This window comes from Pseudophryne corroboree, chromosome 11, assembly GCF_028390025.1.
Source record: "Pseudophryne corroboree isolate aPseCor3 chromosome 11, aPseCor3.hap2, whole genome shotgun sequence".
NCBI classification, from domain to species: domain Eukaryota; kingdom Metazoa; phylum Chordata; class Amphibia; order Anura; family Myobatrachidae; genus Pseudophryne; species Pseudophryne corroboree.
The window spans coordinates 113575125-113590276 of NC_086454.1; the positions used below are offsets into that span (position 1 = coordinate 113575125).

Here is a 15152-nt window from a genome sequence, read left to right on the forward strand (position 1 = left end):
GGGCACATGAGGGGGGAGGGAGTGTCACGGAACATGGGGACATGAGGGGGTGGAGAGGGTGAGGAGGGACTCATGAACTGGGGGCTTGAGGGGGGTGAGGAGGGACACATGAGCTGGGCACATGAGGGGGGAAGGGGGTGTCATGGGATATGAGGGAGTGGAGAGGGGGGACACATGACCTGGGCACATGAGGGGGGAGGGAGTGTCACAGAACATGGGGACATGACACGGTGGAGAGGGGGAGGATGGACACAACCTGGGGACATGAGACCACACAGGTGCTGCTGTAGCTGAAAGTGCTTGGTGCAGTAAATTCAGGCTTGGTGCCCAGAGGCATGCATCTCCTTTGCCTCTAGGCATTACTCCCCTGCTTCTATGGCATAACTGGACATTATCAGACATACTCCATATCCATTTTTGGAGGGTTACCACCTGCGCACTGAGGTAATGTCAACCCCCTATTGGGTGTGGCGAGCTGCTGATGTTTGTAGGTGATCTAACCTACTGGAAAAGTTTGCAGAGTATAAACAACACAGCGCTCAACCCCTGATAAGAACTAATGCAGTGTCGGTGTTCACTTTATCTATGTGTTCTTATTCATGATAATAATAATAATAAATCACAAGTGTAAATCATACTCTGTATTGATGTTGAAAAAGTGCTGATATCAGTTTGATGTAACAATTAAACTTTTATTTCCGGAGTCACAGTGCTCCTTGTAGATACTTAGTAAATATAAGGTTAACTTTATAACTAATTGGGGTTATTTCAGTCCATGCAATTGCGTGAAATTTCTCCTGTAAAATAATTATCAGGAGTACTTGACCTCTTTCAAAGGTCCAAATTAATGTGTCCCGATTAACTAGCCGAAAAAAGCATGAAAACAACATAAAAATAAAATTAAGAATAATGAAAAAATAAAAACGAAAAATAGAAATAAAAAGGGTCCAATTGCTGATCGCAAAAGTCAATATTAAATGTGTTATCACTGCCCTAATTAGGGCCGTCTTTTAGTCCTGCTGATCGCAGTAAATTTCCTGGTATAAATGTCAATGGAGATGTGAGTTGGGGGATATATGTTCTGGGGGTGCGGCGTCCCGTAACCCTCAGGTGCATATACTTACCCTTCTTCCTCTTGTCGTCTTAGCCTCTCGTCCCCCGCTGTGTCCGTTCGTCTGTCCCTCCGTCTCTCTCCCCGCGGCCGGCGCAGAGCCCCTGTGTGCAGCCTGCACACCGAGGCACGGACCTTCGGGGCGACGGAATCACCGGCGGCTACGGCACTTCCGGGCACTGTCAGCCTGTTACGGGCGTTCGGTCCCCGGCGTGCTGCAGCACTGACGGCGGCTCTACTTCACTGGCCAGTGAAGGAGACTGTGGGATCTGGAAGCGGCTGATCTTTACAGCGGGTGTTCGAATGGCAACAGAATACAAGTATGTGAGAAGTCAGAGCTGGTTCCCTTCCCTTTCTAATGAGATGACAGGGGGTGTCACGGGACATGAGAGGGTGGACAGGGGGGACACAGGAGTTGGGCACATGAGGGGGGAAGGGGGTGACACTAGACATAAGGGAGAGAGGGGAGAAGGGACACAGGAGCTGGACACATGAGGGGGAAGGGGTGACACTAGACATAAGGGAGAGAGGGGAGAAGGGACACAGGAGCTGGGCACATGAGGGGGGAAGGGGGTGACACTAGACATAAGGGGGAGATGGAAGAAGGGACACAGGAGCTGGGCACATGAGGGGGTAAGGGGGTGACACTAGACATAAGGGAGAGAGGGGAGAAGGGACACAGGAGATGGGGACATGAGGGGGTGACCCATGACCTGGGCACATGAGGGGGAAGTGAGGGTCACGGAACATGGGGACATGATGGGGGGTGGAGAGGGGGAGGATGGACACAACCTGGGGACATGAGGGGGTGACACAGGACCTGGGAAAAATCGGGGAGAAGGGAGCCTCAGCCTACAGGATACCATGCTGCGATGGCGGACCAGCGCTGTACGAGCCAGCAGGGGGGGGTGGAGAGAGGGAGGAGGAGGAGGGGGAGAGAGAGGAAGGCATCCTCTCTCACCTAAGATTAGGTTCATATCCTCCGCCAGGCAAACTTGCGCCTCTCCAGGAGCTGATGTCGATGGCCAGGTATAGCTTCTGTGTATGCGCAGCAGAGCAATGTAACTAATAGACGCTCTGTCCTCCTCTCTCGTTGGTGCCTGTGAGGCTGTCGGCGCTGCGCCCTCTCTCCTTGGTGCTGATCTGTAGGCTGGTCACACACACTGCTCTGCTCGTATGCCGCCAATAGAAAGCTGCTATTTCAAAGATTTTTTCTTCCAGGCAGCTTTAGCAGGCCTCCCTCAGGTCTCGCCGCCCATAGGCAGCTGCCTAAAGCTGCCTAGTGGAAGCGCCGGCCCTGGCCAGACCACTGTCAAACCTATACTCCGTCCTCACACTGGGCTTTGCATTCACAATCTGAGGTGCATGAAAATTCTAAACAGGCATTCATGTCTACACTTATAAAACAATATTATATGGCGTTGAGGATTGTCATAGCCCTGCCTGATGTGGCAATTCTCTTCTCCCAGTTTTCTGATGCAGCTCTTAATGCATTATTGTGTGATAAACTGTTGATTTCTCAAATAAAACTCTAAGATAAACTATTAAAATTATAGCTGCAGCAGGTTCTCTGCTTGCTACTAACAGGTTCTCTGCTATATGACCTGGACTAGGCAGAAAGGAAGTATAATCTATACGCTCCCTGGATACACTTTTTCTCACGCCCTTCTAAAAGTTGTCAGCAGAGCTACTGTATTGTGGGCCAAGCAGTTACTGTAACTATTTTACAAACTTTAAAATAGTATCGTTGCTCACTATAGCAGTCTTATCAGAACTAGAACCAAAATATCTGGACTATTCTAGTCTCTCACACGTAGACCTGGTTGGACCAGAGTTTCTGTCAGGAGTAATGTCTTGTTATATGGTTTACAGGTCCTTTGTGTTGCTGAAGCCTAGAGCTCAAGATAAACATACTGTATGAAGCCATTTGTGCATTGTGCTTTCAGAGCTAGACTTTAGTAAAGAGAGCTTACCACCGATAAAATGGTTAAAGACAATACAAGTTGGTGTCAACTTGCCATTAATTTAATTTCTCATCAAAGGCATATACAGTACACCGATTGATATGCAGTCCCGACTGAATGATATATTACAAACCGTTCTCTGACTAGAACAAATTAGAGATGGAAAACCCATTTTTGCATAGTTGATCAGTCATACTGTAACTTCCCTATCAAAAATAAATAAATACGTAAAATTAAAATTTGTCATTCAGACCAGTATTAAATGTAAGAGTGCAAAACAGCTTTTCAAAACCCATAAGATTCTGTGTGGAGAGTTTGCATGGCATTTACTTTTTACTAAACCAAAATGGATTATGCATTAAAATAGATCTCCAGAATGCTTTCCTTCCCATTTCCATACATCTGTACAACAGTAGGTTACAATTTTATTCAAAAATGCTTTTATTCCGGTGTCCTGTCATGTTACTTTGCTTCTCAAACACACCTTATATTTTACCTATTGAAACAATAGTAGTCACCACATTTCTCCAACCATATGGTGTCTAGAGAGTGGTATACATAAACAATTTGCTAAAATCATACACCACAGTGACTTAACAGTATCTTTCATAATAGAATTGGCCTTTATCATAAACTGCCATAATAGGGCAGTCAACAGAGCAGCGGCATCTACAGGCAAGATCCCTAAGGTTGAATCCTGATAAAGCACCCCTTCTTTCCAGTACATGCTTTGAATAATGGAACCTGCCTCATCCAAAGAAATGGGGAGCAATAGGGGGTTTGGCTCTGAATTTCTTGCTAAAGCCAACAATTTCTCTCAATGATTTAGCGGCACTAACCGGGACAAAGGTAGATCTCTCTTACACATTTTCTCTCCTATGCAGGAACTCACTAGCTCTCCTCAGTTTTTCTTAAAAACCTGTCACTGCTAGTCAAGCATACCGATCTTCCCATGTCACATGGGAGACACTGAATTGGAATTATCTTCCAATTTCCAAAGTACAGGCCTGCATTAGACCCTCTACTGATTTTAATGATAACATCAGATGTGTCTCCACCAGGATAACTTCTCCCAACAAAGATCCATACAAGGAGAATTATCTTGGAAGAATACAGCCTTTCTAAAAGTACCTTAGAGCTGAGAGCTGGTAAATAACTGTTGAATCGCTTTAACCTCTCTACACACAATGCTCTAGTTCTGCTTTGGACCATATGGCAGCTATGTCCTACTTAACAGAATAGAGAAAATCTTTTAATGTTCCTTTGCATGGAAGATTTGGACATTTTGCAGGAGATCATAGAAAGGAACATAGGGGGTAATTCTGAGTTGATCGCAGCAGCAAGTTTGTTAGCAATTGGGCAAAACCATGTGCACTGCAGGGGGGGGCAGATATAACATTTGCAGAGAGAGATAGATTTGGGTGGGGTATTTTGTTTCTGTGCAGGGTAATTACTGGCTGCTTTATTTTTACATTGCAATTTAGATTTCAGTTTGAAAACACTCCAGCCAAATCTCTCTCTGCACATGTTATATCTGCCCCTCCTGCAGTGCACATGGTTTTGCCCAACTGCTAAAAAATTTCCTGCTGCGATCAACTCAGAATTAGGTCCATAATTCTAAAAGCAATAAACCTGCCTGGAAATATTATTCTAACTTGCAGATTCCCTTTCCCCTCTTTGACTACCTTGATTTCCTTATTATATATTATGTCTATTTCTAAGACACTGGCTTCCCTCTTAGCTTTAGCATTTGCAAATAACAGGAGTTGAGCTTACCCTATTAGTTTTCTTAAAACCATTTCTCAACCCACAAAAGTGTACCAAATTATTCTCAATGGTCATATCAAAACATCTCTTATGTACAGTAGAATTCTTAGTAGAATTAGAAAAAGTAAAGATGATAAAGAACCAAACCATTAAATTTTCTCCTGTTTATCTACTTACCTCACTTGTACCCTACTTGTTAGAATATACAACAATTATTTATTAAGTTTAGAAAACCTATCTGTACAGCTAAACCCTCCACCCTTACAGGATATATTGTCACATGATAGTGTCTGGTATTGATATTTCTCAATTTAAAGGCCTCTCTTTACTGGGTGACACTGCTTCTAGAGCTGCTTCAAAGTCTTGCCACGTCAAGCTATCATGCACGCTTCAAGCTGGTCATCTGCACATGAATTGGCAAAATACTACGGAGACTGGTGATCATGAGGTTTACCTCCTATACCCTCCAATTAGTTTGAAGGGAAACTTACCTCACACACTGGTATACCCTCAACTTCAATGGATATGACACTACTCAAAGGCCACTTTTGAGAGGAGTTACCAAAATGAAGGCACCTCAGAAGGTCTTCCCTTAAACATAATTATATACAAGGCTCATTTGTCATCAATGCGGTCATGTGCATAACATTATTGGAGACTTATGATGAAGAAAAGATTAGGTCTCTCAGAACAGCCTACAGGTGTGTGGTAGTCTGCCCACCAGATGTTGATAGGTGGCAATCCTCCTGACGAACAAACAGTAGTTTGCAGGAATCTATGACCTTAAAACTTCCTTTGTTCTAGGGAATAGGATTGCCACCTAGCAACAGCGCCCATCCCACCCTTCCAAAAAAAATTAAAAATATTACATAGTAGGTGTTGCTCTTTGTTGGTTACTCTTCCAGACATTAGTCTATTATCTTTTCAGGCCCTCTGAGGGACATGAGAATAACAGAGTCTGGCTACAGAGGACCTTAGAAATTGAGAAGCCTCAATTTTTTCTGTTTGGTTACTTGCAAAACAACGGTTTCTTTATAATATTGTTTTGTCATCCATTTCTGGAAAACAAGACAAATATACTGTTGCTGAAAAAGTCAGTTCACACATAAGACTTTATTCTCTAGTTGTGTACAATTACTATTATTCCAACTGCAATTGTCTAAAATTATAAGAAAGTTGTTCCAACTTCCATTTCTTGTTCTGCTTAGATATATATCATACAGTGCAAATATAACCAGAACTAAAAGAATTTATACACAATATATATATATATGTTTTTTTTCTCAGTGTTTGCCTTTCACAAGCCTCACCAGTACTGTATGCCTAAATAAATGATTCAGTCAGTTCAGATCTAAATGTGTGGGTATTACTCTCCTTCGTTCCAGTATACACAATATTCACCCTGAGGTGTTCTTGTTATTAGGATTGCTACCAGTAAGCTTTGAAAAATCTGATTCAGTGAGTGTTAGCCCTGCCCAGCTGCAAGCGTGCATGTGACCTGTGCACAACCTAGCCTGCTTTGCAAGTGCAACTTCACTGCTAGTGTCAGCAGGTTAGTGATTTAAAAATGTCACTTCCCTGCCTTCCAGCGGAAAGTCAGGATGCTTACTACATAACCCACCTGCTGTTGCTAGGTAGCAATCCTATTCCCTAGAACAAAGAAAGTTTGCAGGTCATAGATTCCTGCAAACTACTGTATTGATATTTAGTATGTACAGCATACTCACTGTAACATGCACACTGGTGAGTGAGCAGAGAGGAGTTTCATATAGCTAACCAGTGGAAGACTACATGGGTGGAATTCAAATGTTTGAAAAGTCAGTTGGGTGTCTGTTTTTTCCTATCTATTAGATAGGAAAAAACAGACTCCCAACTGACTTTTCAAACATTTGAATCTCCCCCGATGTGTCTTCCACTGTGATGCTCTAACACAGTCTCCCAGGATTGCTCCTGCACATGCTCAGTAATGATCTTGGTGGTTATCTTGGGATATGGCATGAAACCTCCCTGGAGAAAGTGAAGATTGAAATTAGTACAGTAGCGCACTCCTCTTTCAAAAGGTACCATAAAGCGCTGCAGGACTGGAAAAAAGTGCAAGTGAAGTTAAAGATGTCGACATGAGATAATGGGCGGAGAGGACCTCTGCATGCAAACTTCTTGTCTAGTGAGAGAAAACAATGCCAAGATAATAGGAGCTAGTTAAACATGGAGTAGGCATAGGATGCAGTATATGCAGTGGGAGTAGTATCAGGTGGGCTAAATTGAGGAAGTGGGTTTTGAGGGATTACTTGAGGTATTGAAGGATGTGGGAGAGTCTTGTCAGCTGAGTGAGGGCGTTGACTTGAATTTAGGATGTTAGGGAAGATTGGTCAGAAGTTTAAGTATCACTTATCTGCATAGATTTGGATGCCACTGGAGGCAAGATGTTGAAAAGATTTTGGTAAGAGTGCTGAAAGGCAGATGTCTTCCAACTACTAAACAATTCCATTTCATGCAGAGTGATGTGTAATAAAATAATCCTAATTTGCACAGGGAGGGGTTCTATTAGGCTCCATTTATGTAGTTGTGGGACTAGGGTAAAACAACAATGCAAAATTCTAGGATATCCACCAATACCACCCTCAAATGTTTTGGTTTGATTTCAGTTTGGTTTTGGATTTACTTTTAAAATTGATAAAAACAGCTGGAATCATTTAATTTGAACCTTTTATTGTTCCTACAGTAAATGGCACTTTACAGTAAATCACGAGGGATGGATTTTCATGCCATCAAAAGCACACAAACATTTTTTTTTTCAGATCTGAGACCCAAACCCAAAGTGACCCGAGCTGGGATTTGGTTCAACGCGAAACCCCTAAGTTTGGTTGTCTTTGGTTTTCACCAAAACCAAACTGCTCATCTCTAATTTGGATTACAGTTTTCCAGAGACAGCCATAATACTGGTTACAGCAATTTAGTAAATAGGCACTGTTAAGAGGAATGTAAAGAGGTATAGACACTGGATTAGCCACTGTACTGCAGTGTAGTAAGAACCACAATTTTTAAATTGGGAAAAATTATATCTAAAGAGTATCAATAGGCAATATGTTCCTACTATGAGGTTCTGACTTATTTATCCAACCAGCACTTTAGACAGGATGCAGTCAATTTACCTACATTATAATCCCGACAGTCAAAATACCGACAACCACTGACCGATGGTCTAAATACCAACTAGGTCAAAATCCTGTCATGGTCAAAATACTGACATTTAAAATACCAACAAGGTCAAAATACCGACATTTATAATGTTGACAGGTCAACAAGTCGACATGAGTTTTTATTATTTTTCATTGAAACCGACTTGTTCATACTTTACCATCCCAGTGGACCCGGAGGGGGAATATAATAGTGTTCCGAGCGCAGCAAGGCACTGTGCCTGAAGCATGGTGAGTGCAGTGAGCCATGCGAGGGGACACGGTACATGTATACGGTGTCCATGTCGATCTATGTCAACATACATACAAAAAAAAAAGAAAAACTTATGTCAACGTTTTGACCTGTTGACATTTGAAATGTTGGTATTTTGACCTTGTCTGTATTTTAAATGTTGGTATTTTGACCTTGTCAGTATTTTGACCTTGTTGGGATTTTGACCATCGATCAATTGTTGTCGGGATTTTCACCGTCAGGATTTTGATTGTAGGTATTTCATAATAAACCCATATAGACATAGGGCCTAATTCAGACCTGAGCGCAGCAGCAAAATTGTTATCTAATGGGCAAAACCACGTGCACTGCAGAGGGAGCAGATATAACATGTGCAGGGAGAGTTAGATTTGGGTGGGTTATATTGTTTCTGTACAGGGTAAATACTGGCTGCTTTATTTTTACACTGCAATTTAGATTTCAGTATGAACACACCCCACCCAAATCTAACTCTCTCTGCACATGTTATGTTCTCTAATGGATTTGCCCATTAGAGAACAAATTTGCTGCTGCAATCAGGTCTGCATTAGGCCCTATGCCCATACTGTATGTATATAAATTAAATCTTACATCCAAGTATTCATTCAAAGTTATAAAATATTTCTAACATATATTATTGTTCTATTAAACTGTACATTTCCGTGCACCAGTGTTTTTGACCATCCTCTTTTTAAATCTGCAAACAGAAAAATATGCTCAGTATTGGTGTAGCGTATTGATTGACACAGAAGGACCATTTGCTGTCTGCCATGCTTCATTGAGCCCTGATATGTACCATCAGGTAAAGTACAATAATGTTCTAGAAAAGATGTTTTAGAAAAGATGATGGAGAGTATTCAATAAAAAATGATTACTAACAATGGGACTGATGAAGAGCTGTCATTAATTTGATGTACATTTCTGAAAGGAAATCTCCAAGAAAAATTGTTTATTTTTGCCTACATGCAGAGCTGTATGCATCTTGTGATGTGTCCACCTGTGTGTGTGTGTGTGTGTGTGTGTGTGTGTGTGTGTGTGTGTGTGTGTGTGTAGCATATTACCTGGTTTGCAGCTACTATTATTATTATTATGTTTTATTTATATTGAGCCACAACATAACCGCAGGGGATGTAGTTGCTATCACCGATGTACAGGATCCTGGTGGCCAGAAGACAGGTGCCAGAATCGTGACAGCTATCAGAATGCTGATGCCGAAATCCCAACAGCTGACATCATGAATGTAAATATCAGGGGGAGGTTATGGTTAGGTTGCGGGGGAAGGGATGGTTAGGGTTAGACTGTGTGTGTGTGTGTGTGTGTGTGTGTGGGGGGGGGTTAGAGTTAGGCTGCCGGAAGGAAGGTTAGTTGAAGGTAAGGAGGAAGGCAACAATACTTACCCTGAGTGTGGAGATCCCGGCCATCGGGATGCCAGGGTCAGATTCTGACTGCCGGTATCCTAAGCACCAAGATCACATACCCAACCACAGTGCTGTACAGTGATAAGCAATACCATTTACATAAGCACATATTATAACTATTTACACAAAGATATAGCCAAAGACATGGTCATGGTGTAACACGAGGTAGAGGGTGTAGTGGAATGATTTGCTGTGGCTGGTAGACGGAAGCAACAATGGTTCACGGGGGTGGTATAGGAAAGAAAACAGAAATCAATGAGCCTGTACCCACACATCAGCAGTTAGAGAGGATTAGATTATATAGTGAGGAAACAGAATATCAAAGACTCAATAAAGAAAGGGAATGTTCTTAACAAGATAATGAGGGAAGAAAACCTTGCTAGTAAAGGCTCACAGTTTAAGATTAGGGGTGGGACAAGAAGGTTTACTGGGAGCGATGATAGGTGGGTGGACAGAGATGCTGAATATTGAGTAAAGAGGATGGCTGATTGTGATGTAGCAAGTCTTATGTTCTCGTTCAAAGGTGTGTACTAGTCAGTGTGCACTTGCACCTACCACTTTTCTAGCTGCAAAAGAAATGCCTCACAGCATGTGTGTAGTCTCTTATGTTCTGATCTGGATGATGAACAGTTGCGTGAACATGTTTTTACTAAACTTTACCTATGTGAGAACTCCTCTTACCTGAAGCATCAGACTCAGTATTTCCAAAAGAGGTCTTTGTGTTCTATAAAAAAGAAATGGTTACACTTATATAGAAAAATGCCACGATCTCACTTGCACTTCAGATTGTAAAACAGTGGGTGGTGATATGATTTTCTCACAGTTTACCAGTGGTATCGTCCATATATGAAAATAAACACATAAAACAATACAATAGTATAATATTTCACATGTCTCTGATTTCCACACATGAATATAAAAATAGAAAAGTGAAGATAGTCCCATCCAGGAGATCCAGATTCCCTGCCTCCATTTTAGCACCCAAAATGTGAATGATAGTCAGCACTGTGGAGACTCTCACTTGTATGCTTACTTCAGGAGTAAGGGTCGGTCTCATCAGCATCTGTTTTAAGTTATCCCCTTTGCCATATGCCATCATGGGTGGCTTCATATGTGTGAAAGTTATTGAGGGGTCAGACACCAACATAGGCCAATGTTTATGAAGAGTCCTCTGTGTATGTTGCGCATAATTATCATACTTGGTGGAGAAGATCATTTGATGTTTAGGGATTGATTTTTTAATATAATTTCCAATTAAGATTTTCCTTGCTTTCTGCAAACAATTGCATAATGTCCCTGAGGTACAATATATATCTGTTCCTGGAATCTGTACATCATCTCATTCAATGAAACTCCCTGTTGGACTCTTCAGTGTTGATTCTCATAACCCTCAAGAATTGGGAGACTGGGAGATTATCCTTGAGCACAGGAGGATGGAAACTGCTTGCCAAAAGCGTGGTATTCCTGTCAGTGGATTTTCTAAATAAGGTAGTAGTGAACCGACCCCCAGCAATACTGATGGTGACATCCAGGAAGTTAACCTGATGAGAACAGATCTCATACGTAAATTTAATAGGACATTCAAGCTTATTAATTTGATCGACTTTCCTAATAAAGGACTCCTCACGACCTGACCAGATGATGAATACATCATCGATAAACCATTTGTAGAACTTGATGCTGGAACCAAACTCAGGGAAGTTGTAAGTATTTTTGAATCGCGACATATACAAGTAGGCATAAGAGGGAGTCAGATTGGACCCCATTGCTGTCCCCAATTGTTAGATAAAGAATGCCTCCTTAAACTTAAAGTGATTCTGACTTAAAACTAAACTGGTAAGTTCAAGAATAAATTCAGTTGGCATACCAAAAACATGTTCTGATGAAAAGATCTCCTTCAATGTATCGAGGCCTTCTTAATGCGGTATTAAAGTGTATAGTGACTGCACATCCATGGTAGCTAAAAACAAATTTTTGGTTGTTTCCCCGACCAGGTTTAAATGGTGTAGATAATCACTCATGTCACGGATGTAACTGGCATCTCTGGTCACATGTGGCTGCAGAATATGATCAATAAATTGGGCCAATGGTTGCTGTAATTACCCCTCTGCTGCTATGATCGGCCAACCCTGGGAGGTTTGACCAGGTGTCTTGTGTATTTTTGGAAGTGTATATATAATAGGACATCTAGGTTCGTCCACTGTTAGAAACTCAAAAACATCTTCGTCGATCCACCGATTGTCGAATCCCCTCTTCAAACATGCATCAATTAGGGACTTAATCTGCGGGATGGGATTCATACCAACTTTCAGATACATGTGTGTGTCAGATAACTGATGGTTAATTTCAGCATCATAATCTGCCCAATCCTGGACCACCACCGCCCCACCTTTATGAGCTGGTCGAATGACCAAATGTGGGTTTGTGTGTAATCTCTTGAGTGCTGCCCTTTCATCTGGGGAAAGATTATCAAATATGGGTGGAGGATTGAAACCCCGAATATCTTTATTGACCATTCTGTGAAAAGTCTTGAGACTTGGGTTGCCAGAGATTGGGTCAAACTTTGAAGTTTTGTTAAATGTTTTTTTCTGTTCCATATTGCCTTTATCAGCAAAGAATTCTTTAAGCCGCATGTTTCTCCCAAAGCGATATTGATTGACTGTACCCTGAAACGACTGATGTCTCAATGTAGGAACAAATGAAAGACCTCTCGTTAAAAGCTTTATTTCTGATGTTTTCAAATGCACTGTTGACAGATTGAACACAAGGTCTGCATCCGTCTCCTGCGGCCACTTCTTTTTGTATTCGCCACTCCTCGTATGTGGTCGATGATTCTTGGATCTCCAACTGGCGGTGTTCCTGCGTGATCCAATCCTGTCTCTAAAAAATGGGCACCTTCACATTGGTGATCAGACTAATCAGTGTCTGACGTGGACATTGAAGAGCCAAAATCTTGTGGATACTGCTGTGGTCTACAACGCCTAAAGGGTAAATTTTGTCTGTCCGAGGAAGACTAACTACTATTGCCAAGTAACCAACGGTAAACCATATAGTTTTGGTAATCTGAGGTCACAGTTGTCAACTTCTTACACTTAAAAGAGGTCAAGTCTTTTGGATAAGAATCAATTTGAGATTGTAATCTCTCTATCCAGTTAGAACTTTTATCATCACATAGTAGGGGAACAGAGGTGATCTCAAGTTGTTCAGTATCACACTTTACTTTCTTGAGCTCATTACCTGCCTCCTCAATTACCAAAACTAAAAGGACAAATGAACATTTATTGAGGATTCTGCACCATCTACTAGAGAAGACTGGATTATTCCGTCCAAGTGTTGGAACATTATTGATACGGAATCCTCTAGGTATTAATTTGCGTCAATGATATTCAGATAGAAATTGTCTGTGTAACTGGAGGTCTACTTCATGGTGCCTTAGCTTTAATAATCTATAAAAGACATCAGCCGAGGTCTCTGCAGGTAGAGTATCAAAATCCAATTTGTCAAATAAGACTTTCTCAATCTCGTCATCCATAAATGAGATCGTGCGCTGTTCGGCCTGTGACAGTAAACCTTCATCAAAGAGACAAGATGCTCCTTGTGCAATGGTCATATACTCATTTAGCTAAAAAATGAGTCTTCGAATGCAGTGTGCAATACTATTGCTGAATATATGTATTTATAAATCCAAAGAATGAGACAGCACACTAGCAAAAATCCAAAAGTATCAAGAATTGCGGTGCATTGTCCATAATAAACAGATAATAACATTCACTCTCCCCCAATTTTTTTTTTAAAAGTATGCATGGTTGAAACGGCTGTTGGGCCGCTGTTGTTGTTACTTTGTTACACCTATGTACCACAAATGATGTTTTGTGAATAAATCTTCACCCTGCTAAACATGAGTGCTGATCGTCTATATTTTCAATTTTTTGGGGAGAGTGAGTGTTATTTATATACAGTATATATATATATCTATATATATATATACAGTATATATATATATATATATATGTAGCAAATAATAGAATGTTCCTTAATGCACTTTTATTATATAGTAAGGTTTAATAGCCTTGAAGCCAATTTCTTATTAAATACAGCTCTCTTTAGGCAGCTTCCACAAAAGAAAGGACCCCTTGCCGATATTGGTTATATGAAGATAAATACAAAGAGATGTCTTTGCAGAGTGCTCTTATTAAATGGATTATCCAATCTATTTTTGGGGATATAAACAGAGGATAACTTTATCAGTACCTTATATACACATACACCCAAATGTTAAAAACATATCTTTTTATTAAAATGTAAATGACATAATCAAAAATACGTTTCTGTAATCATTCTTTAGAAAACAATATTGATCACTAAAAAACATATGTTTGTTCAATTTTTGTTCATACAATAAAACATTAAAATATGTTTGTTTCACCCAATGCGTTTTGTCGTATAGTAACTTCTTCAGGGGTGTTCTTTTGGCTGTAAGAGAGGAGAAAAAATACCTTAATACACAATATTTATAAAACAATATACAATTCAGAAAAATTAAAATACATTTGTACTATTTTATCAAATGATATAATTCACAAAATAGTTATTCATCTTTAAATGAGTTATATTCTTCTTCTTCTTCTTCTTCTTCTTCTTCTTATTATTATTATTACTATTATATCACAGATGATGACTTTAGCTCTTTTTCAAATAGTGGTTGTCTGTTGAAAGACTCCATGTTAGCTTAATTAGTCAATATACTCGTAAAACTATGTTAAAAACTATTTAGGCAAAAATAGTTTTCTTATTGTAACGCCAAAATAATTTGAAATGGTTTTCCTTCTTAAATGGTAACTCAATGAATGAGATCATAAGCAAGGCAAATTATTTTACCTAATTAAATAGAAATATCCAGTTTAGTTTTTTACCAAATATAATTTTAACATAATTGTCCCTTTTACCCATAAATACTTACTGAAAACATATTTAGAGTAGTCTTAATTGGTTTCCAGAGCCTAATAACAATTTTAGCTGGATTCCCTATTTGTGAGATTCCTAGAGAAAAACATTTACAGTATTTAATGGTTAATTAATTAATTACTTAAATCATTCTTTGATGAGGTTAAAACTAAAGAAAAAATACTTACTTAAGGCTTAGATTAAAGTCAAATAGCTTTTAACTGCTATCAGATTTTCTGTCTTTTCCTAATTGAAACAACAATGTATCACTATTGTTTGATTTCAAAATCGATAGATTAATTTAAACAAAAGTTTACCTTACCAGTAGCAATCCTACATGTCTGTGTGCATAGGAATCCAAATCAAAATATATTTAGTATAGTAGCACATTAACCATACTTGTAAATCCTTCTAATTATTAATATAGTTTATGTTTCAGCCATATATTTACATTAGTATTAACCCCTTAAGTAGTGGTAAAACATGAGTGAGTGTGTGTGT

At 40.0% G+C, this 15152-nt stretch overlaps 1 long non-coding RNA gene across 5 annotated transcripts in view; it reads right to left on the reverse strand.

Annotated features, from left to right (window-relative positions):
- Positions 1-15152, reverse strand: part of LOC134969055 (uncharacterized) — a 199297-nt gene that overhangs the window by 72254 nt on the left and 111891 nt on the right. For 3 of the 5 annotated variants that reach the window (XR_010189390.1, XR_010189392.1, XR_010189389.1), the window contains exon 2: positions 10389-10431. The exons of the other annotated variants lie outside the window; for them this stretch is intronic. This is a non-coding gene — a long non-coding RNA (uncharacterized LOC134969055). The remainder of the gene's footprint in view (positions 1-10388; positions 10432-15152) is intronic. 5 annotated transcript variants of the gene reach the window in all.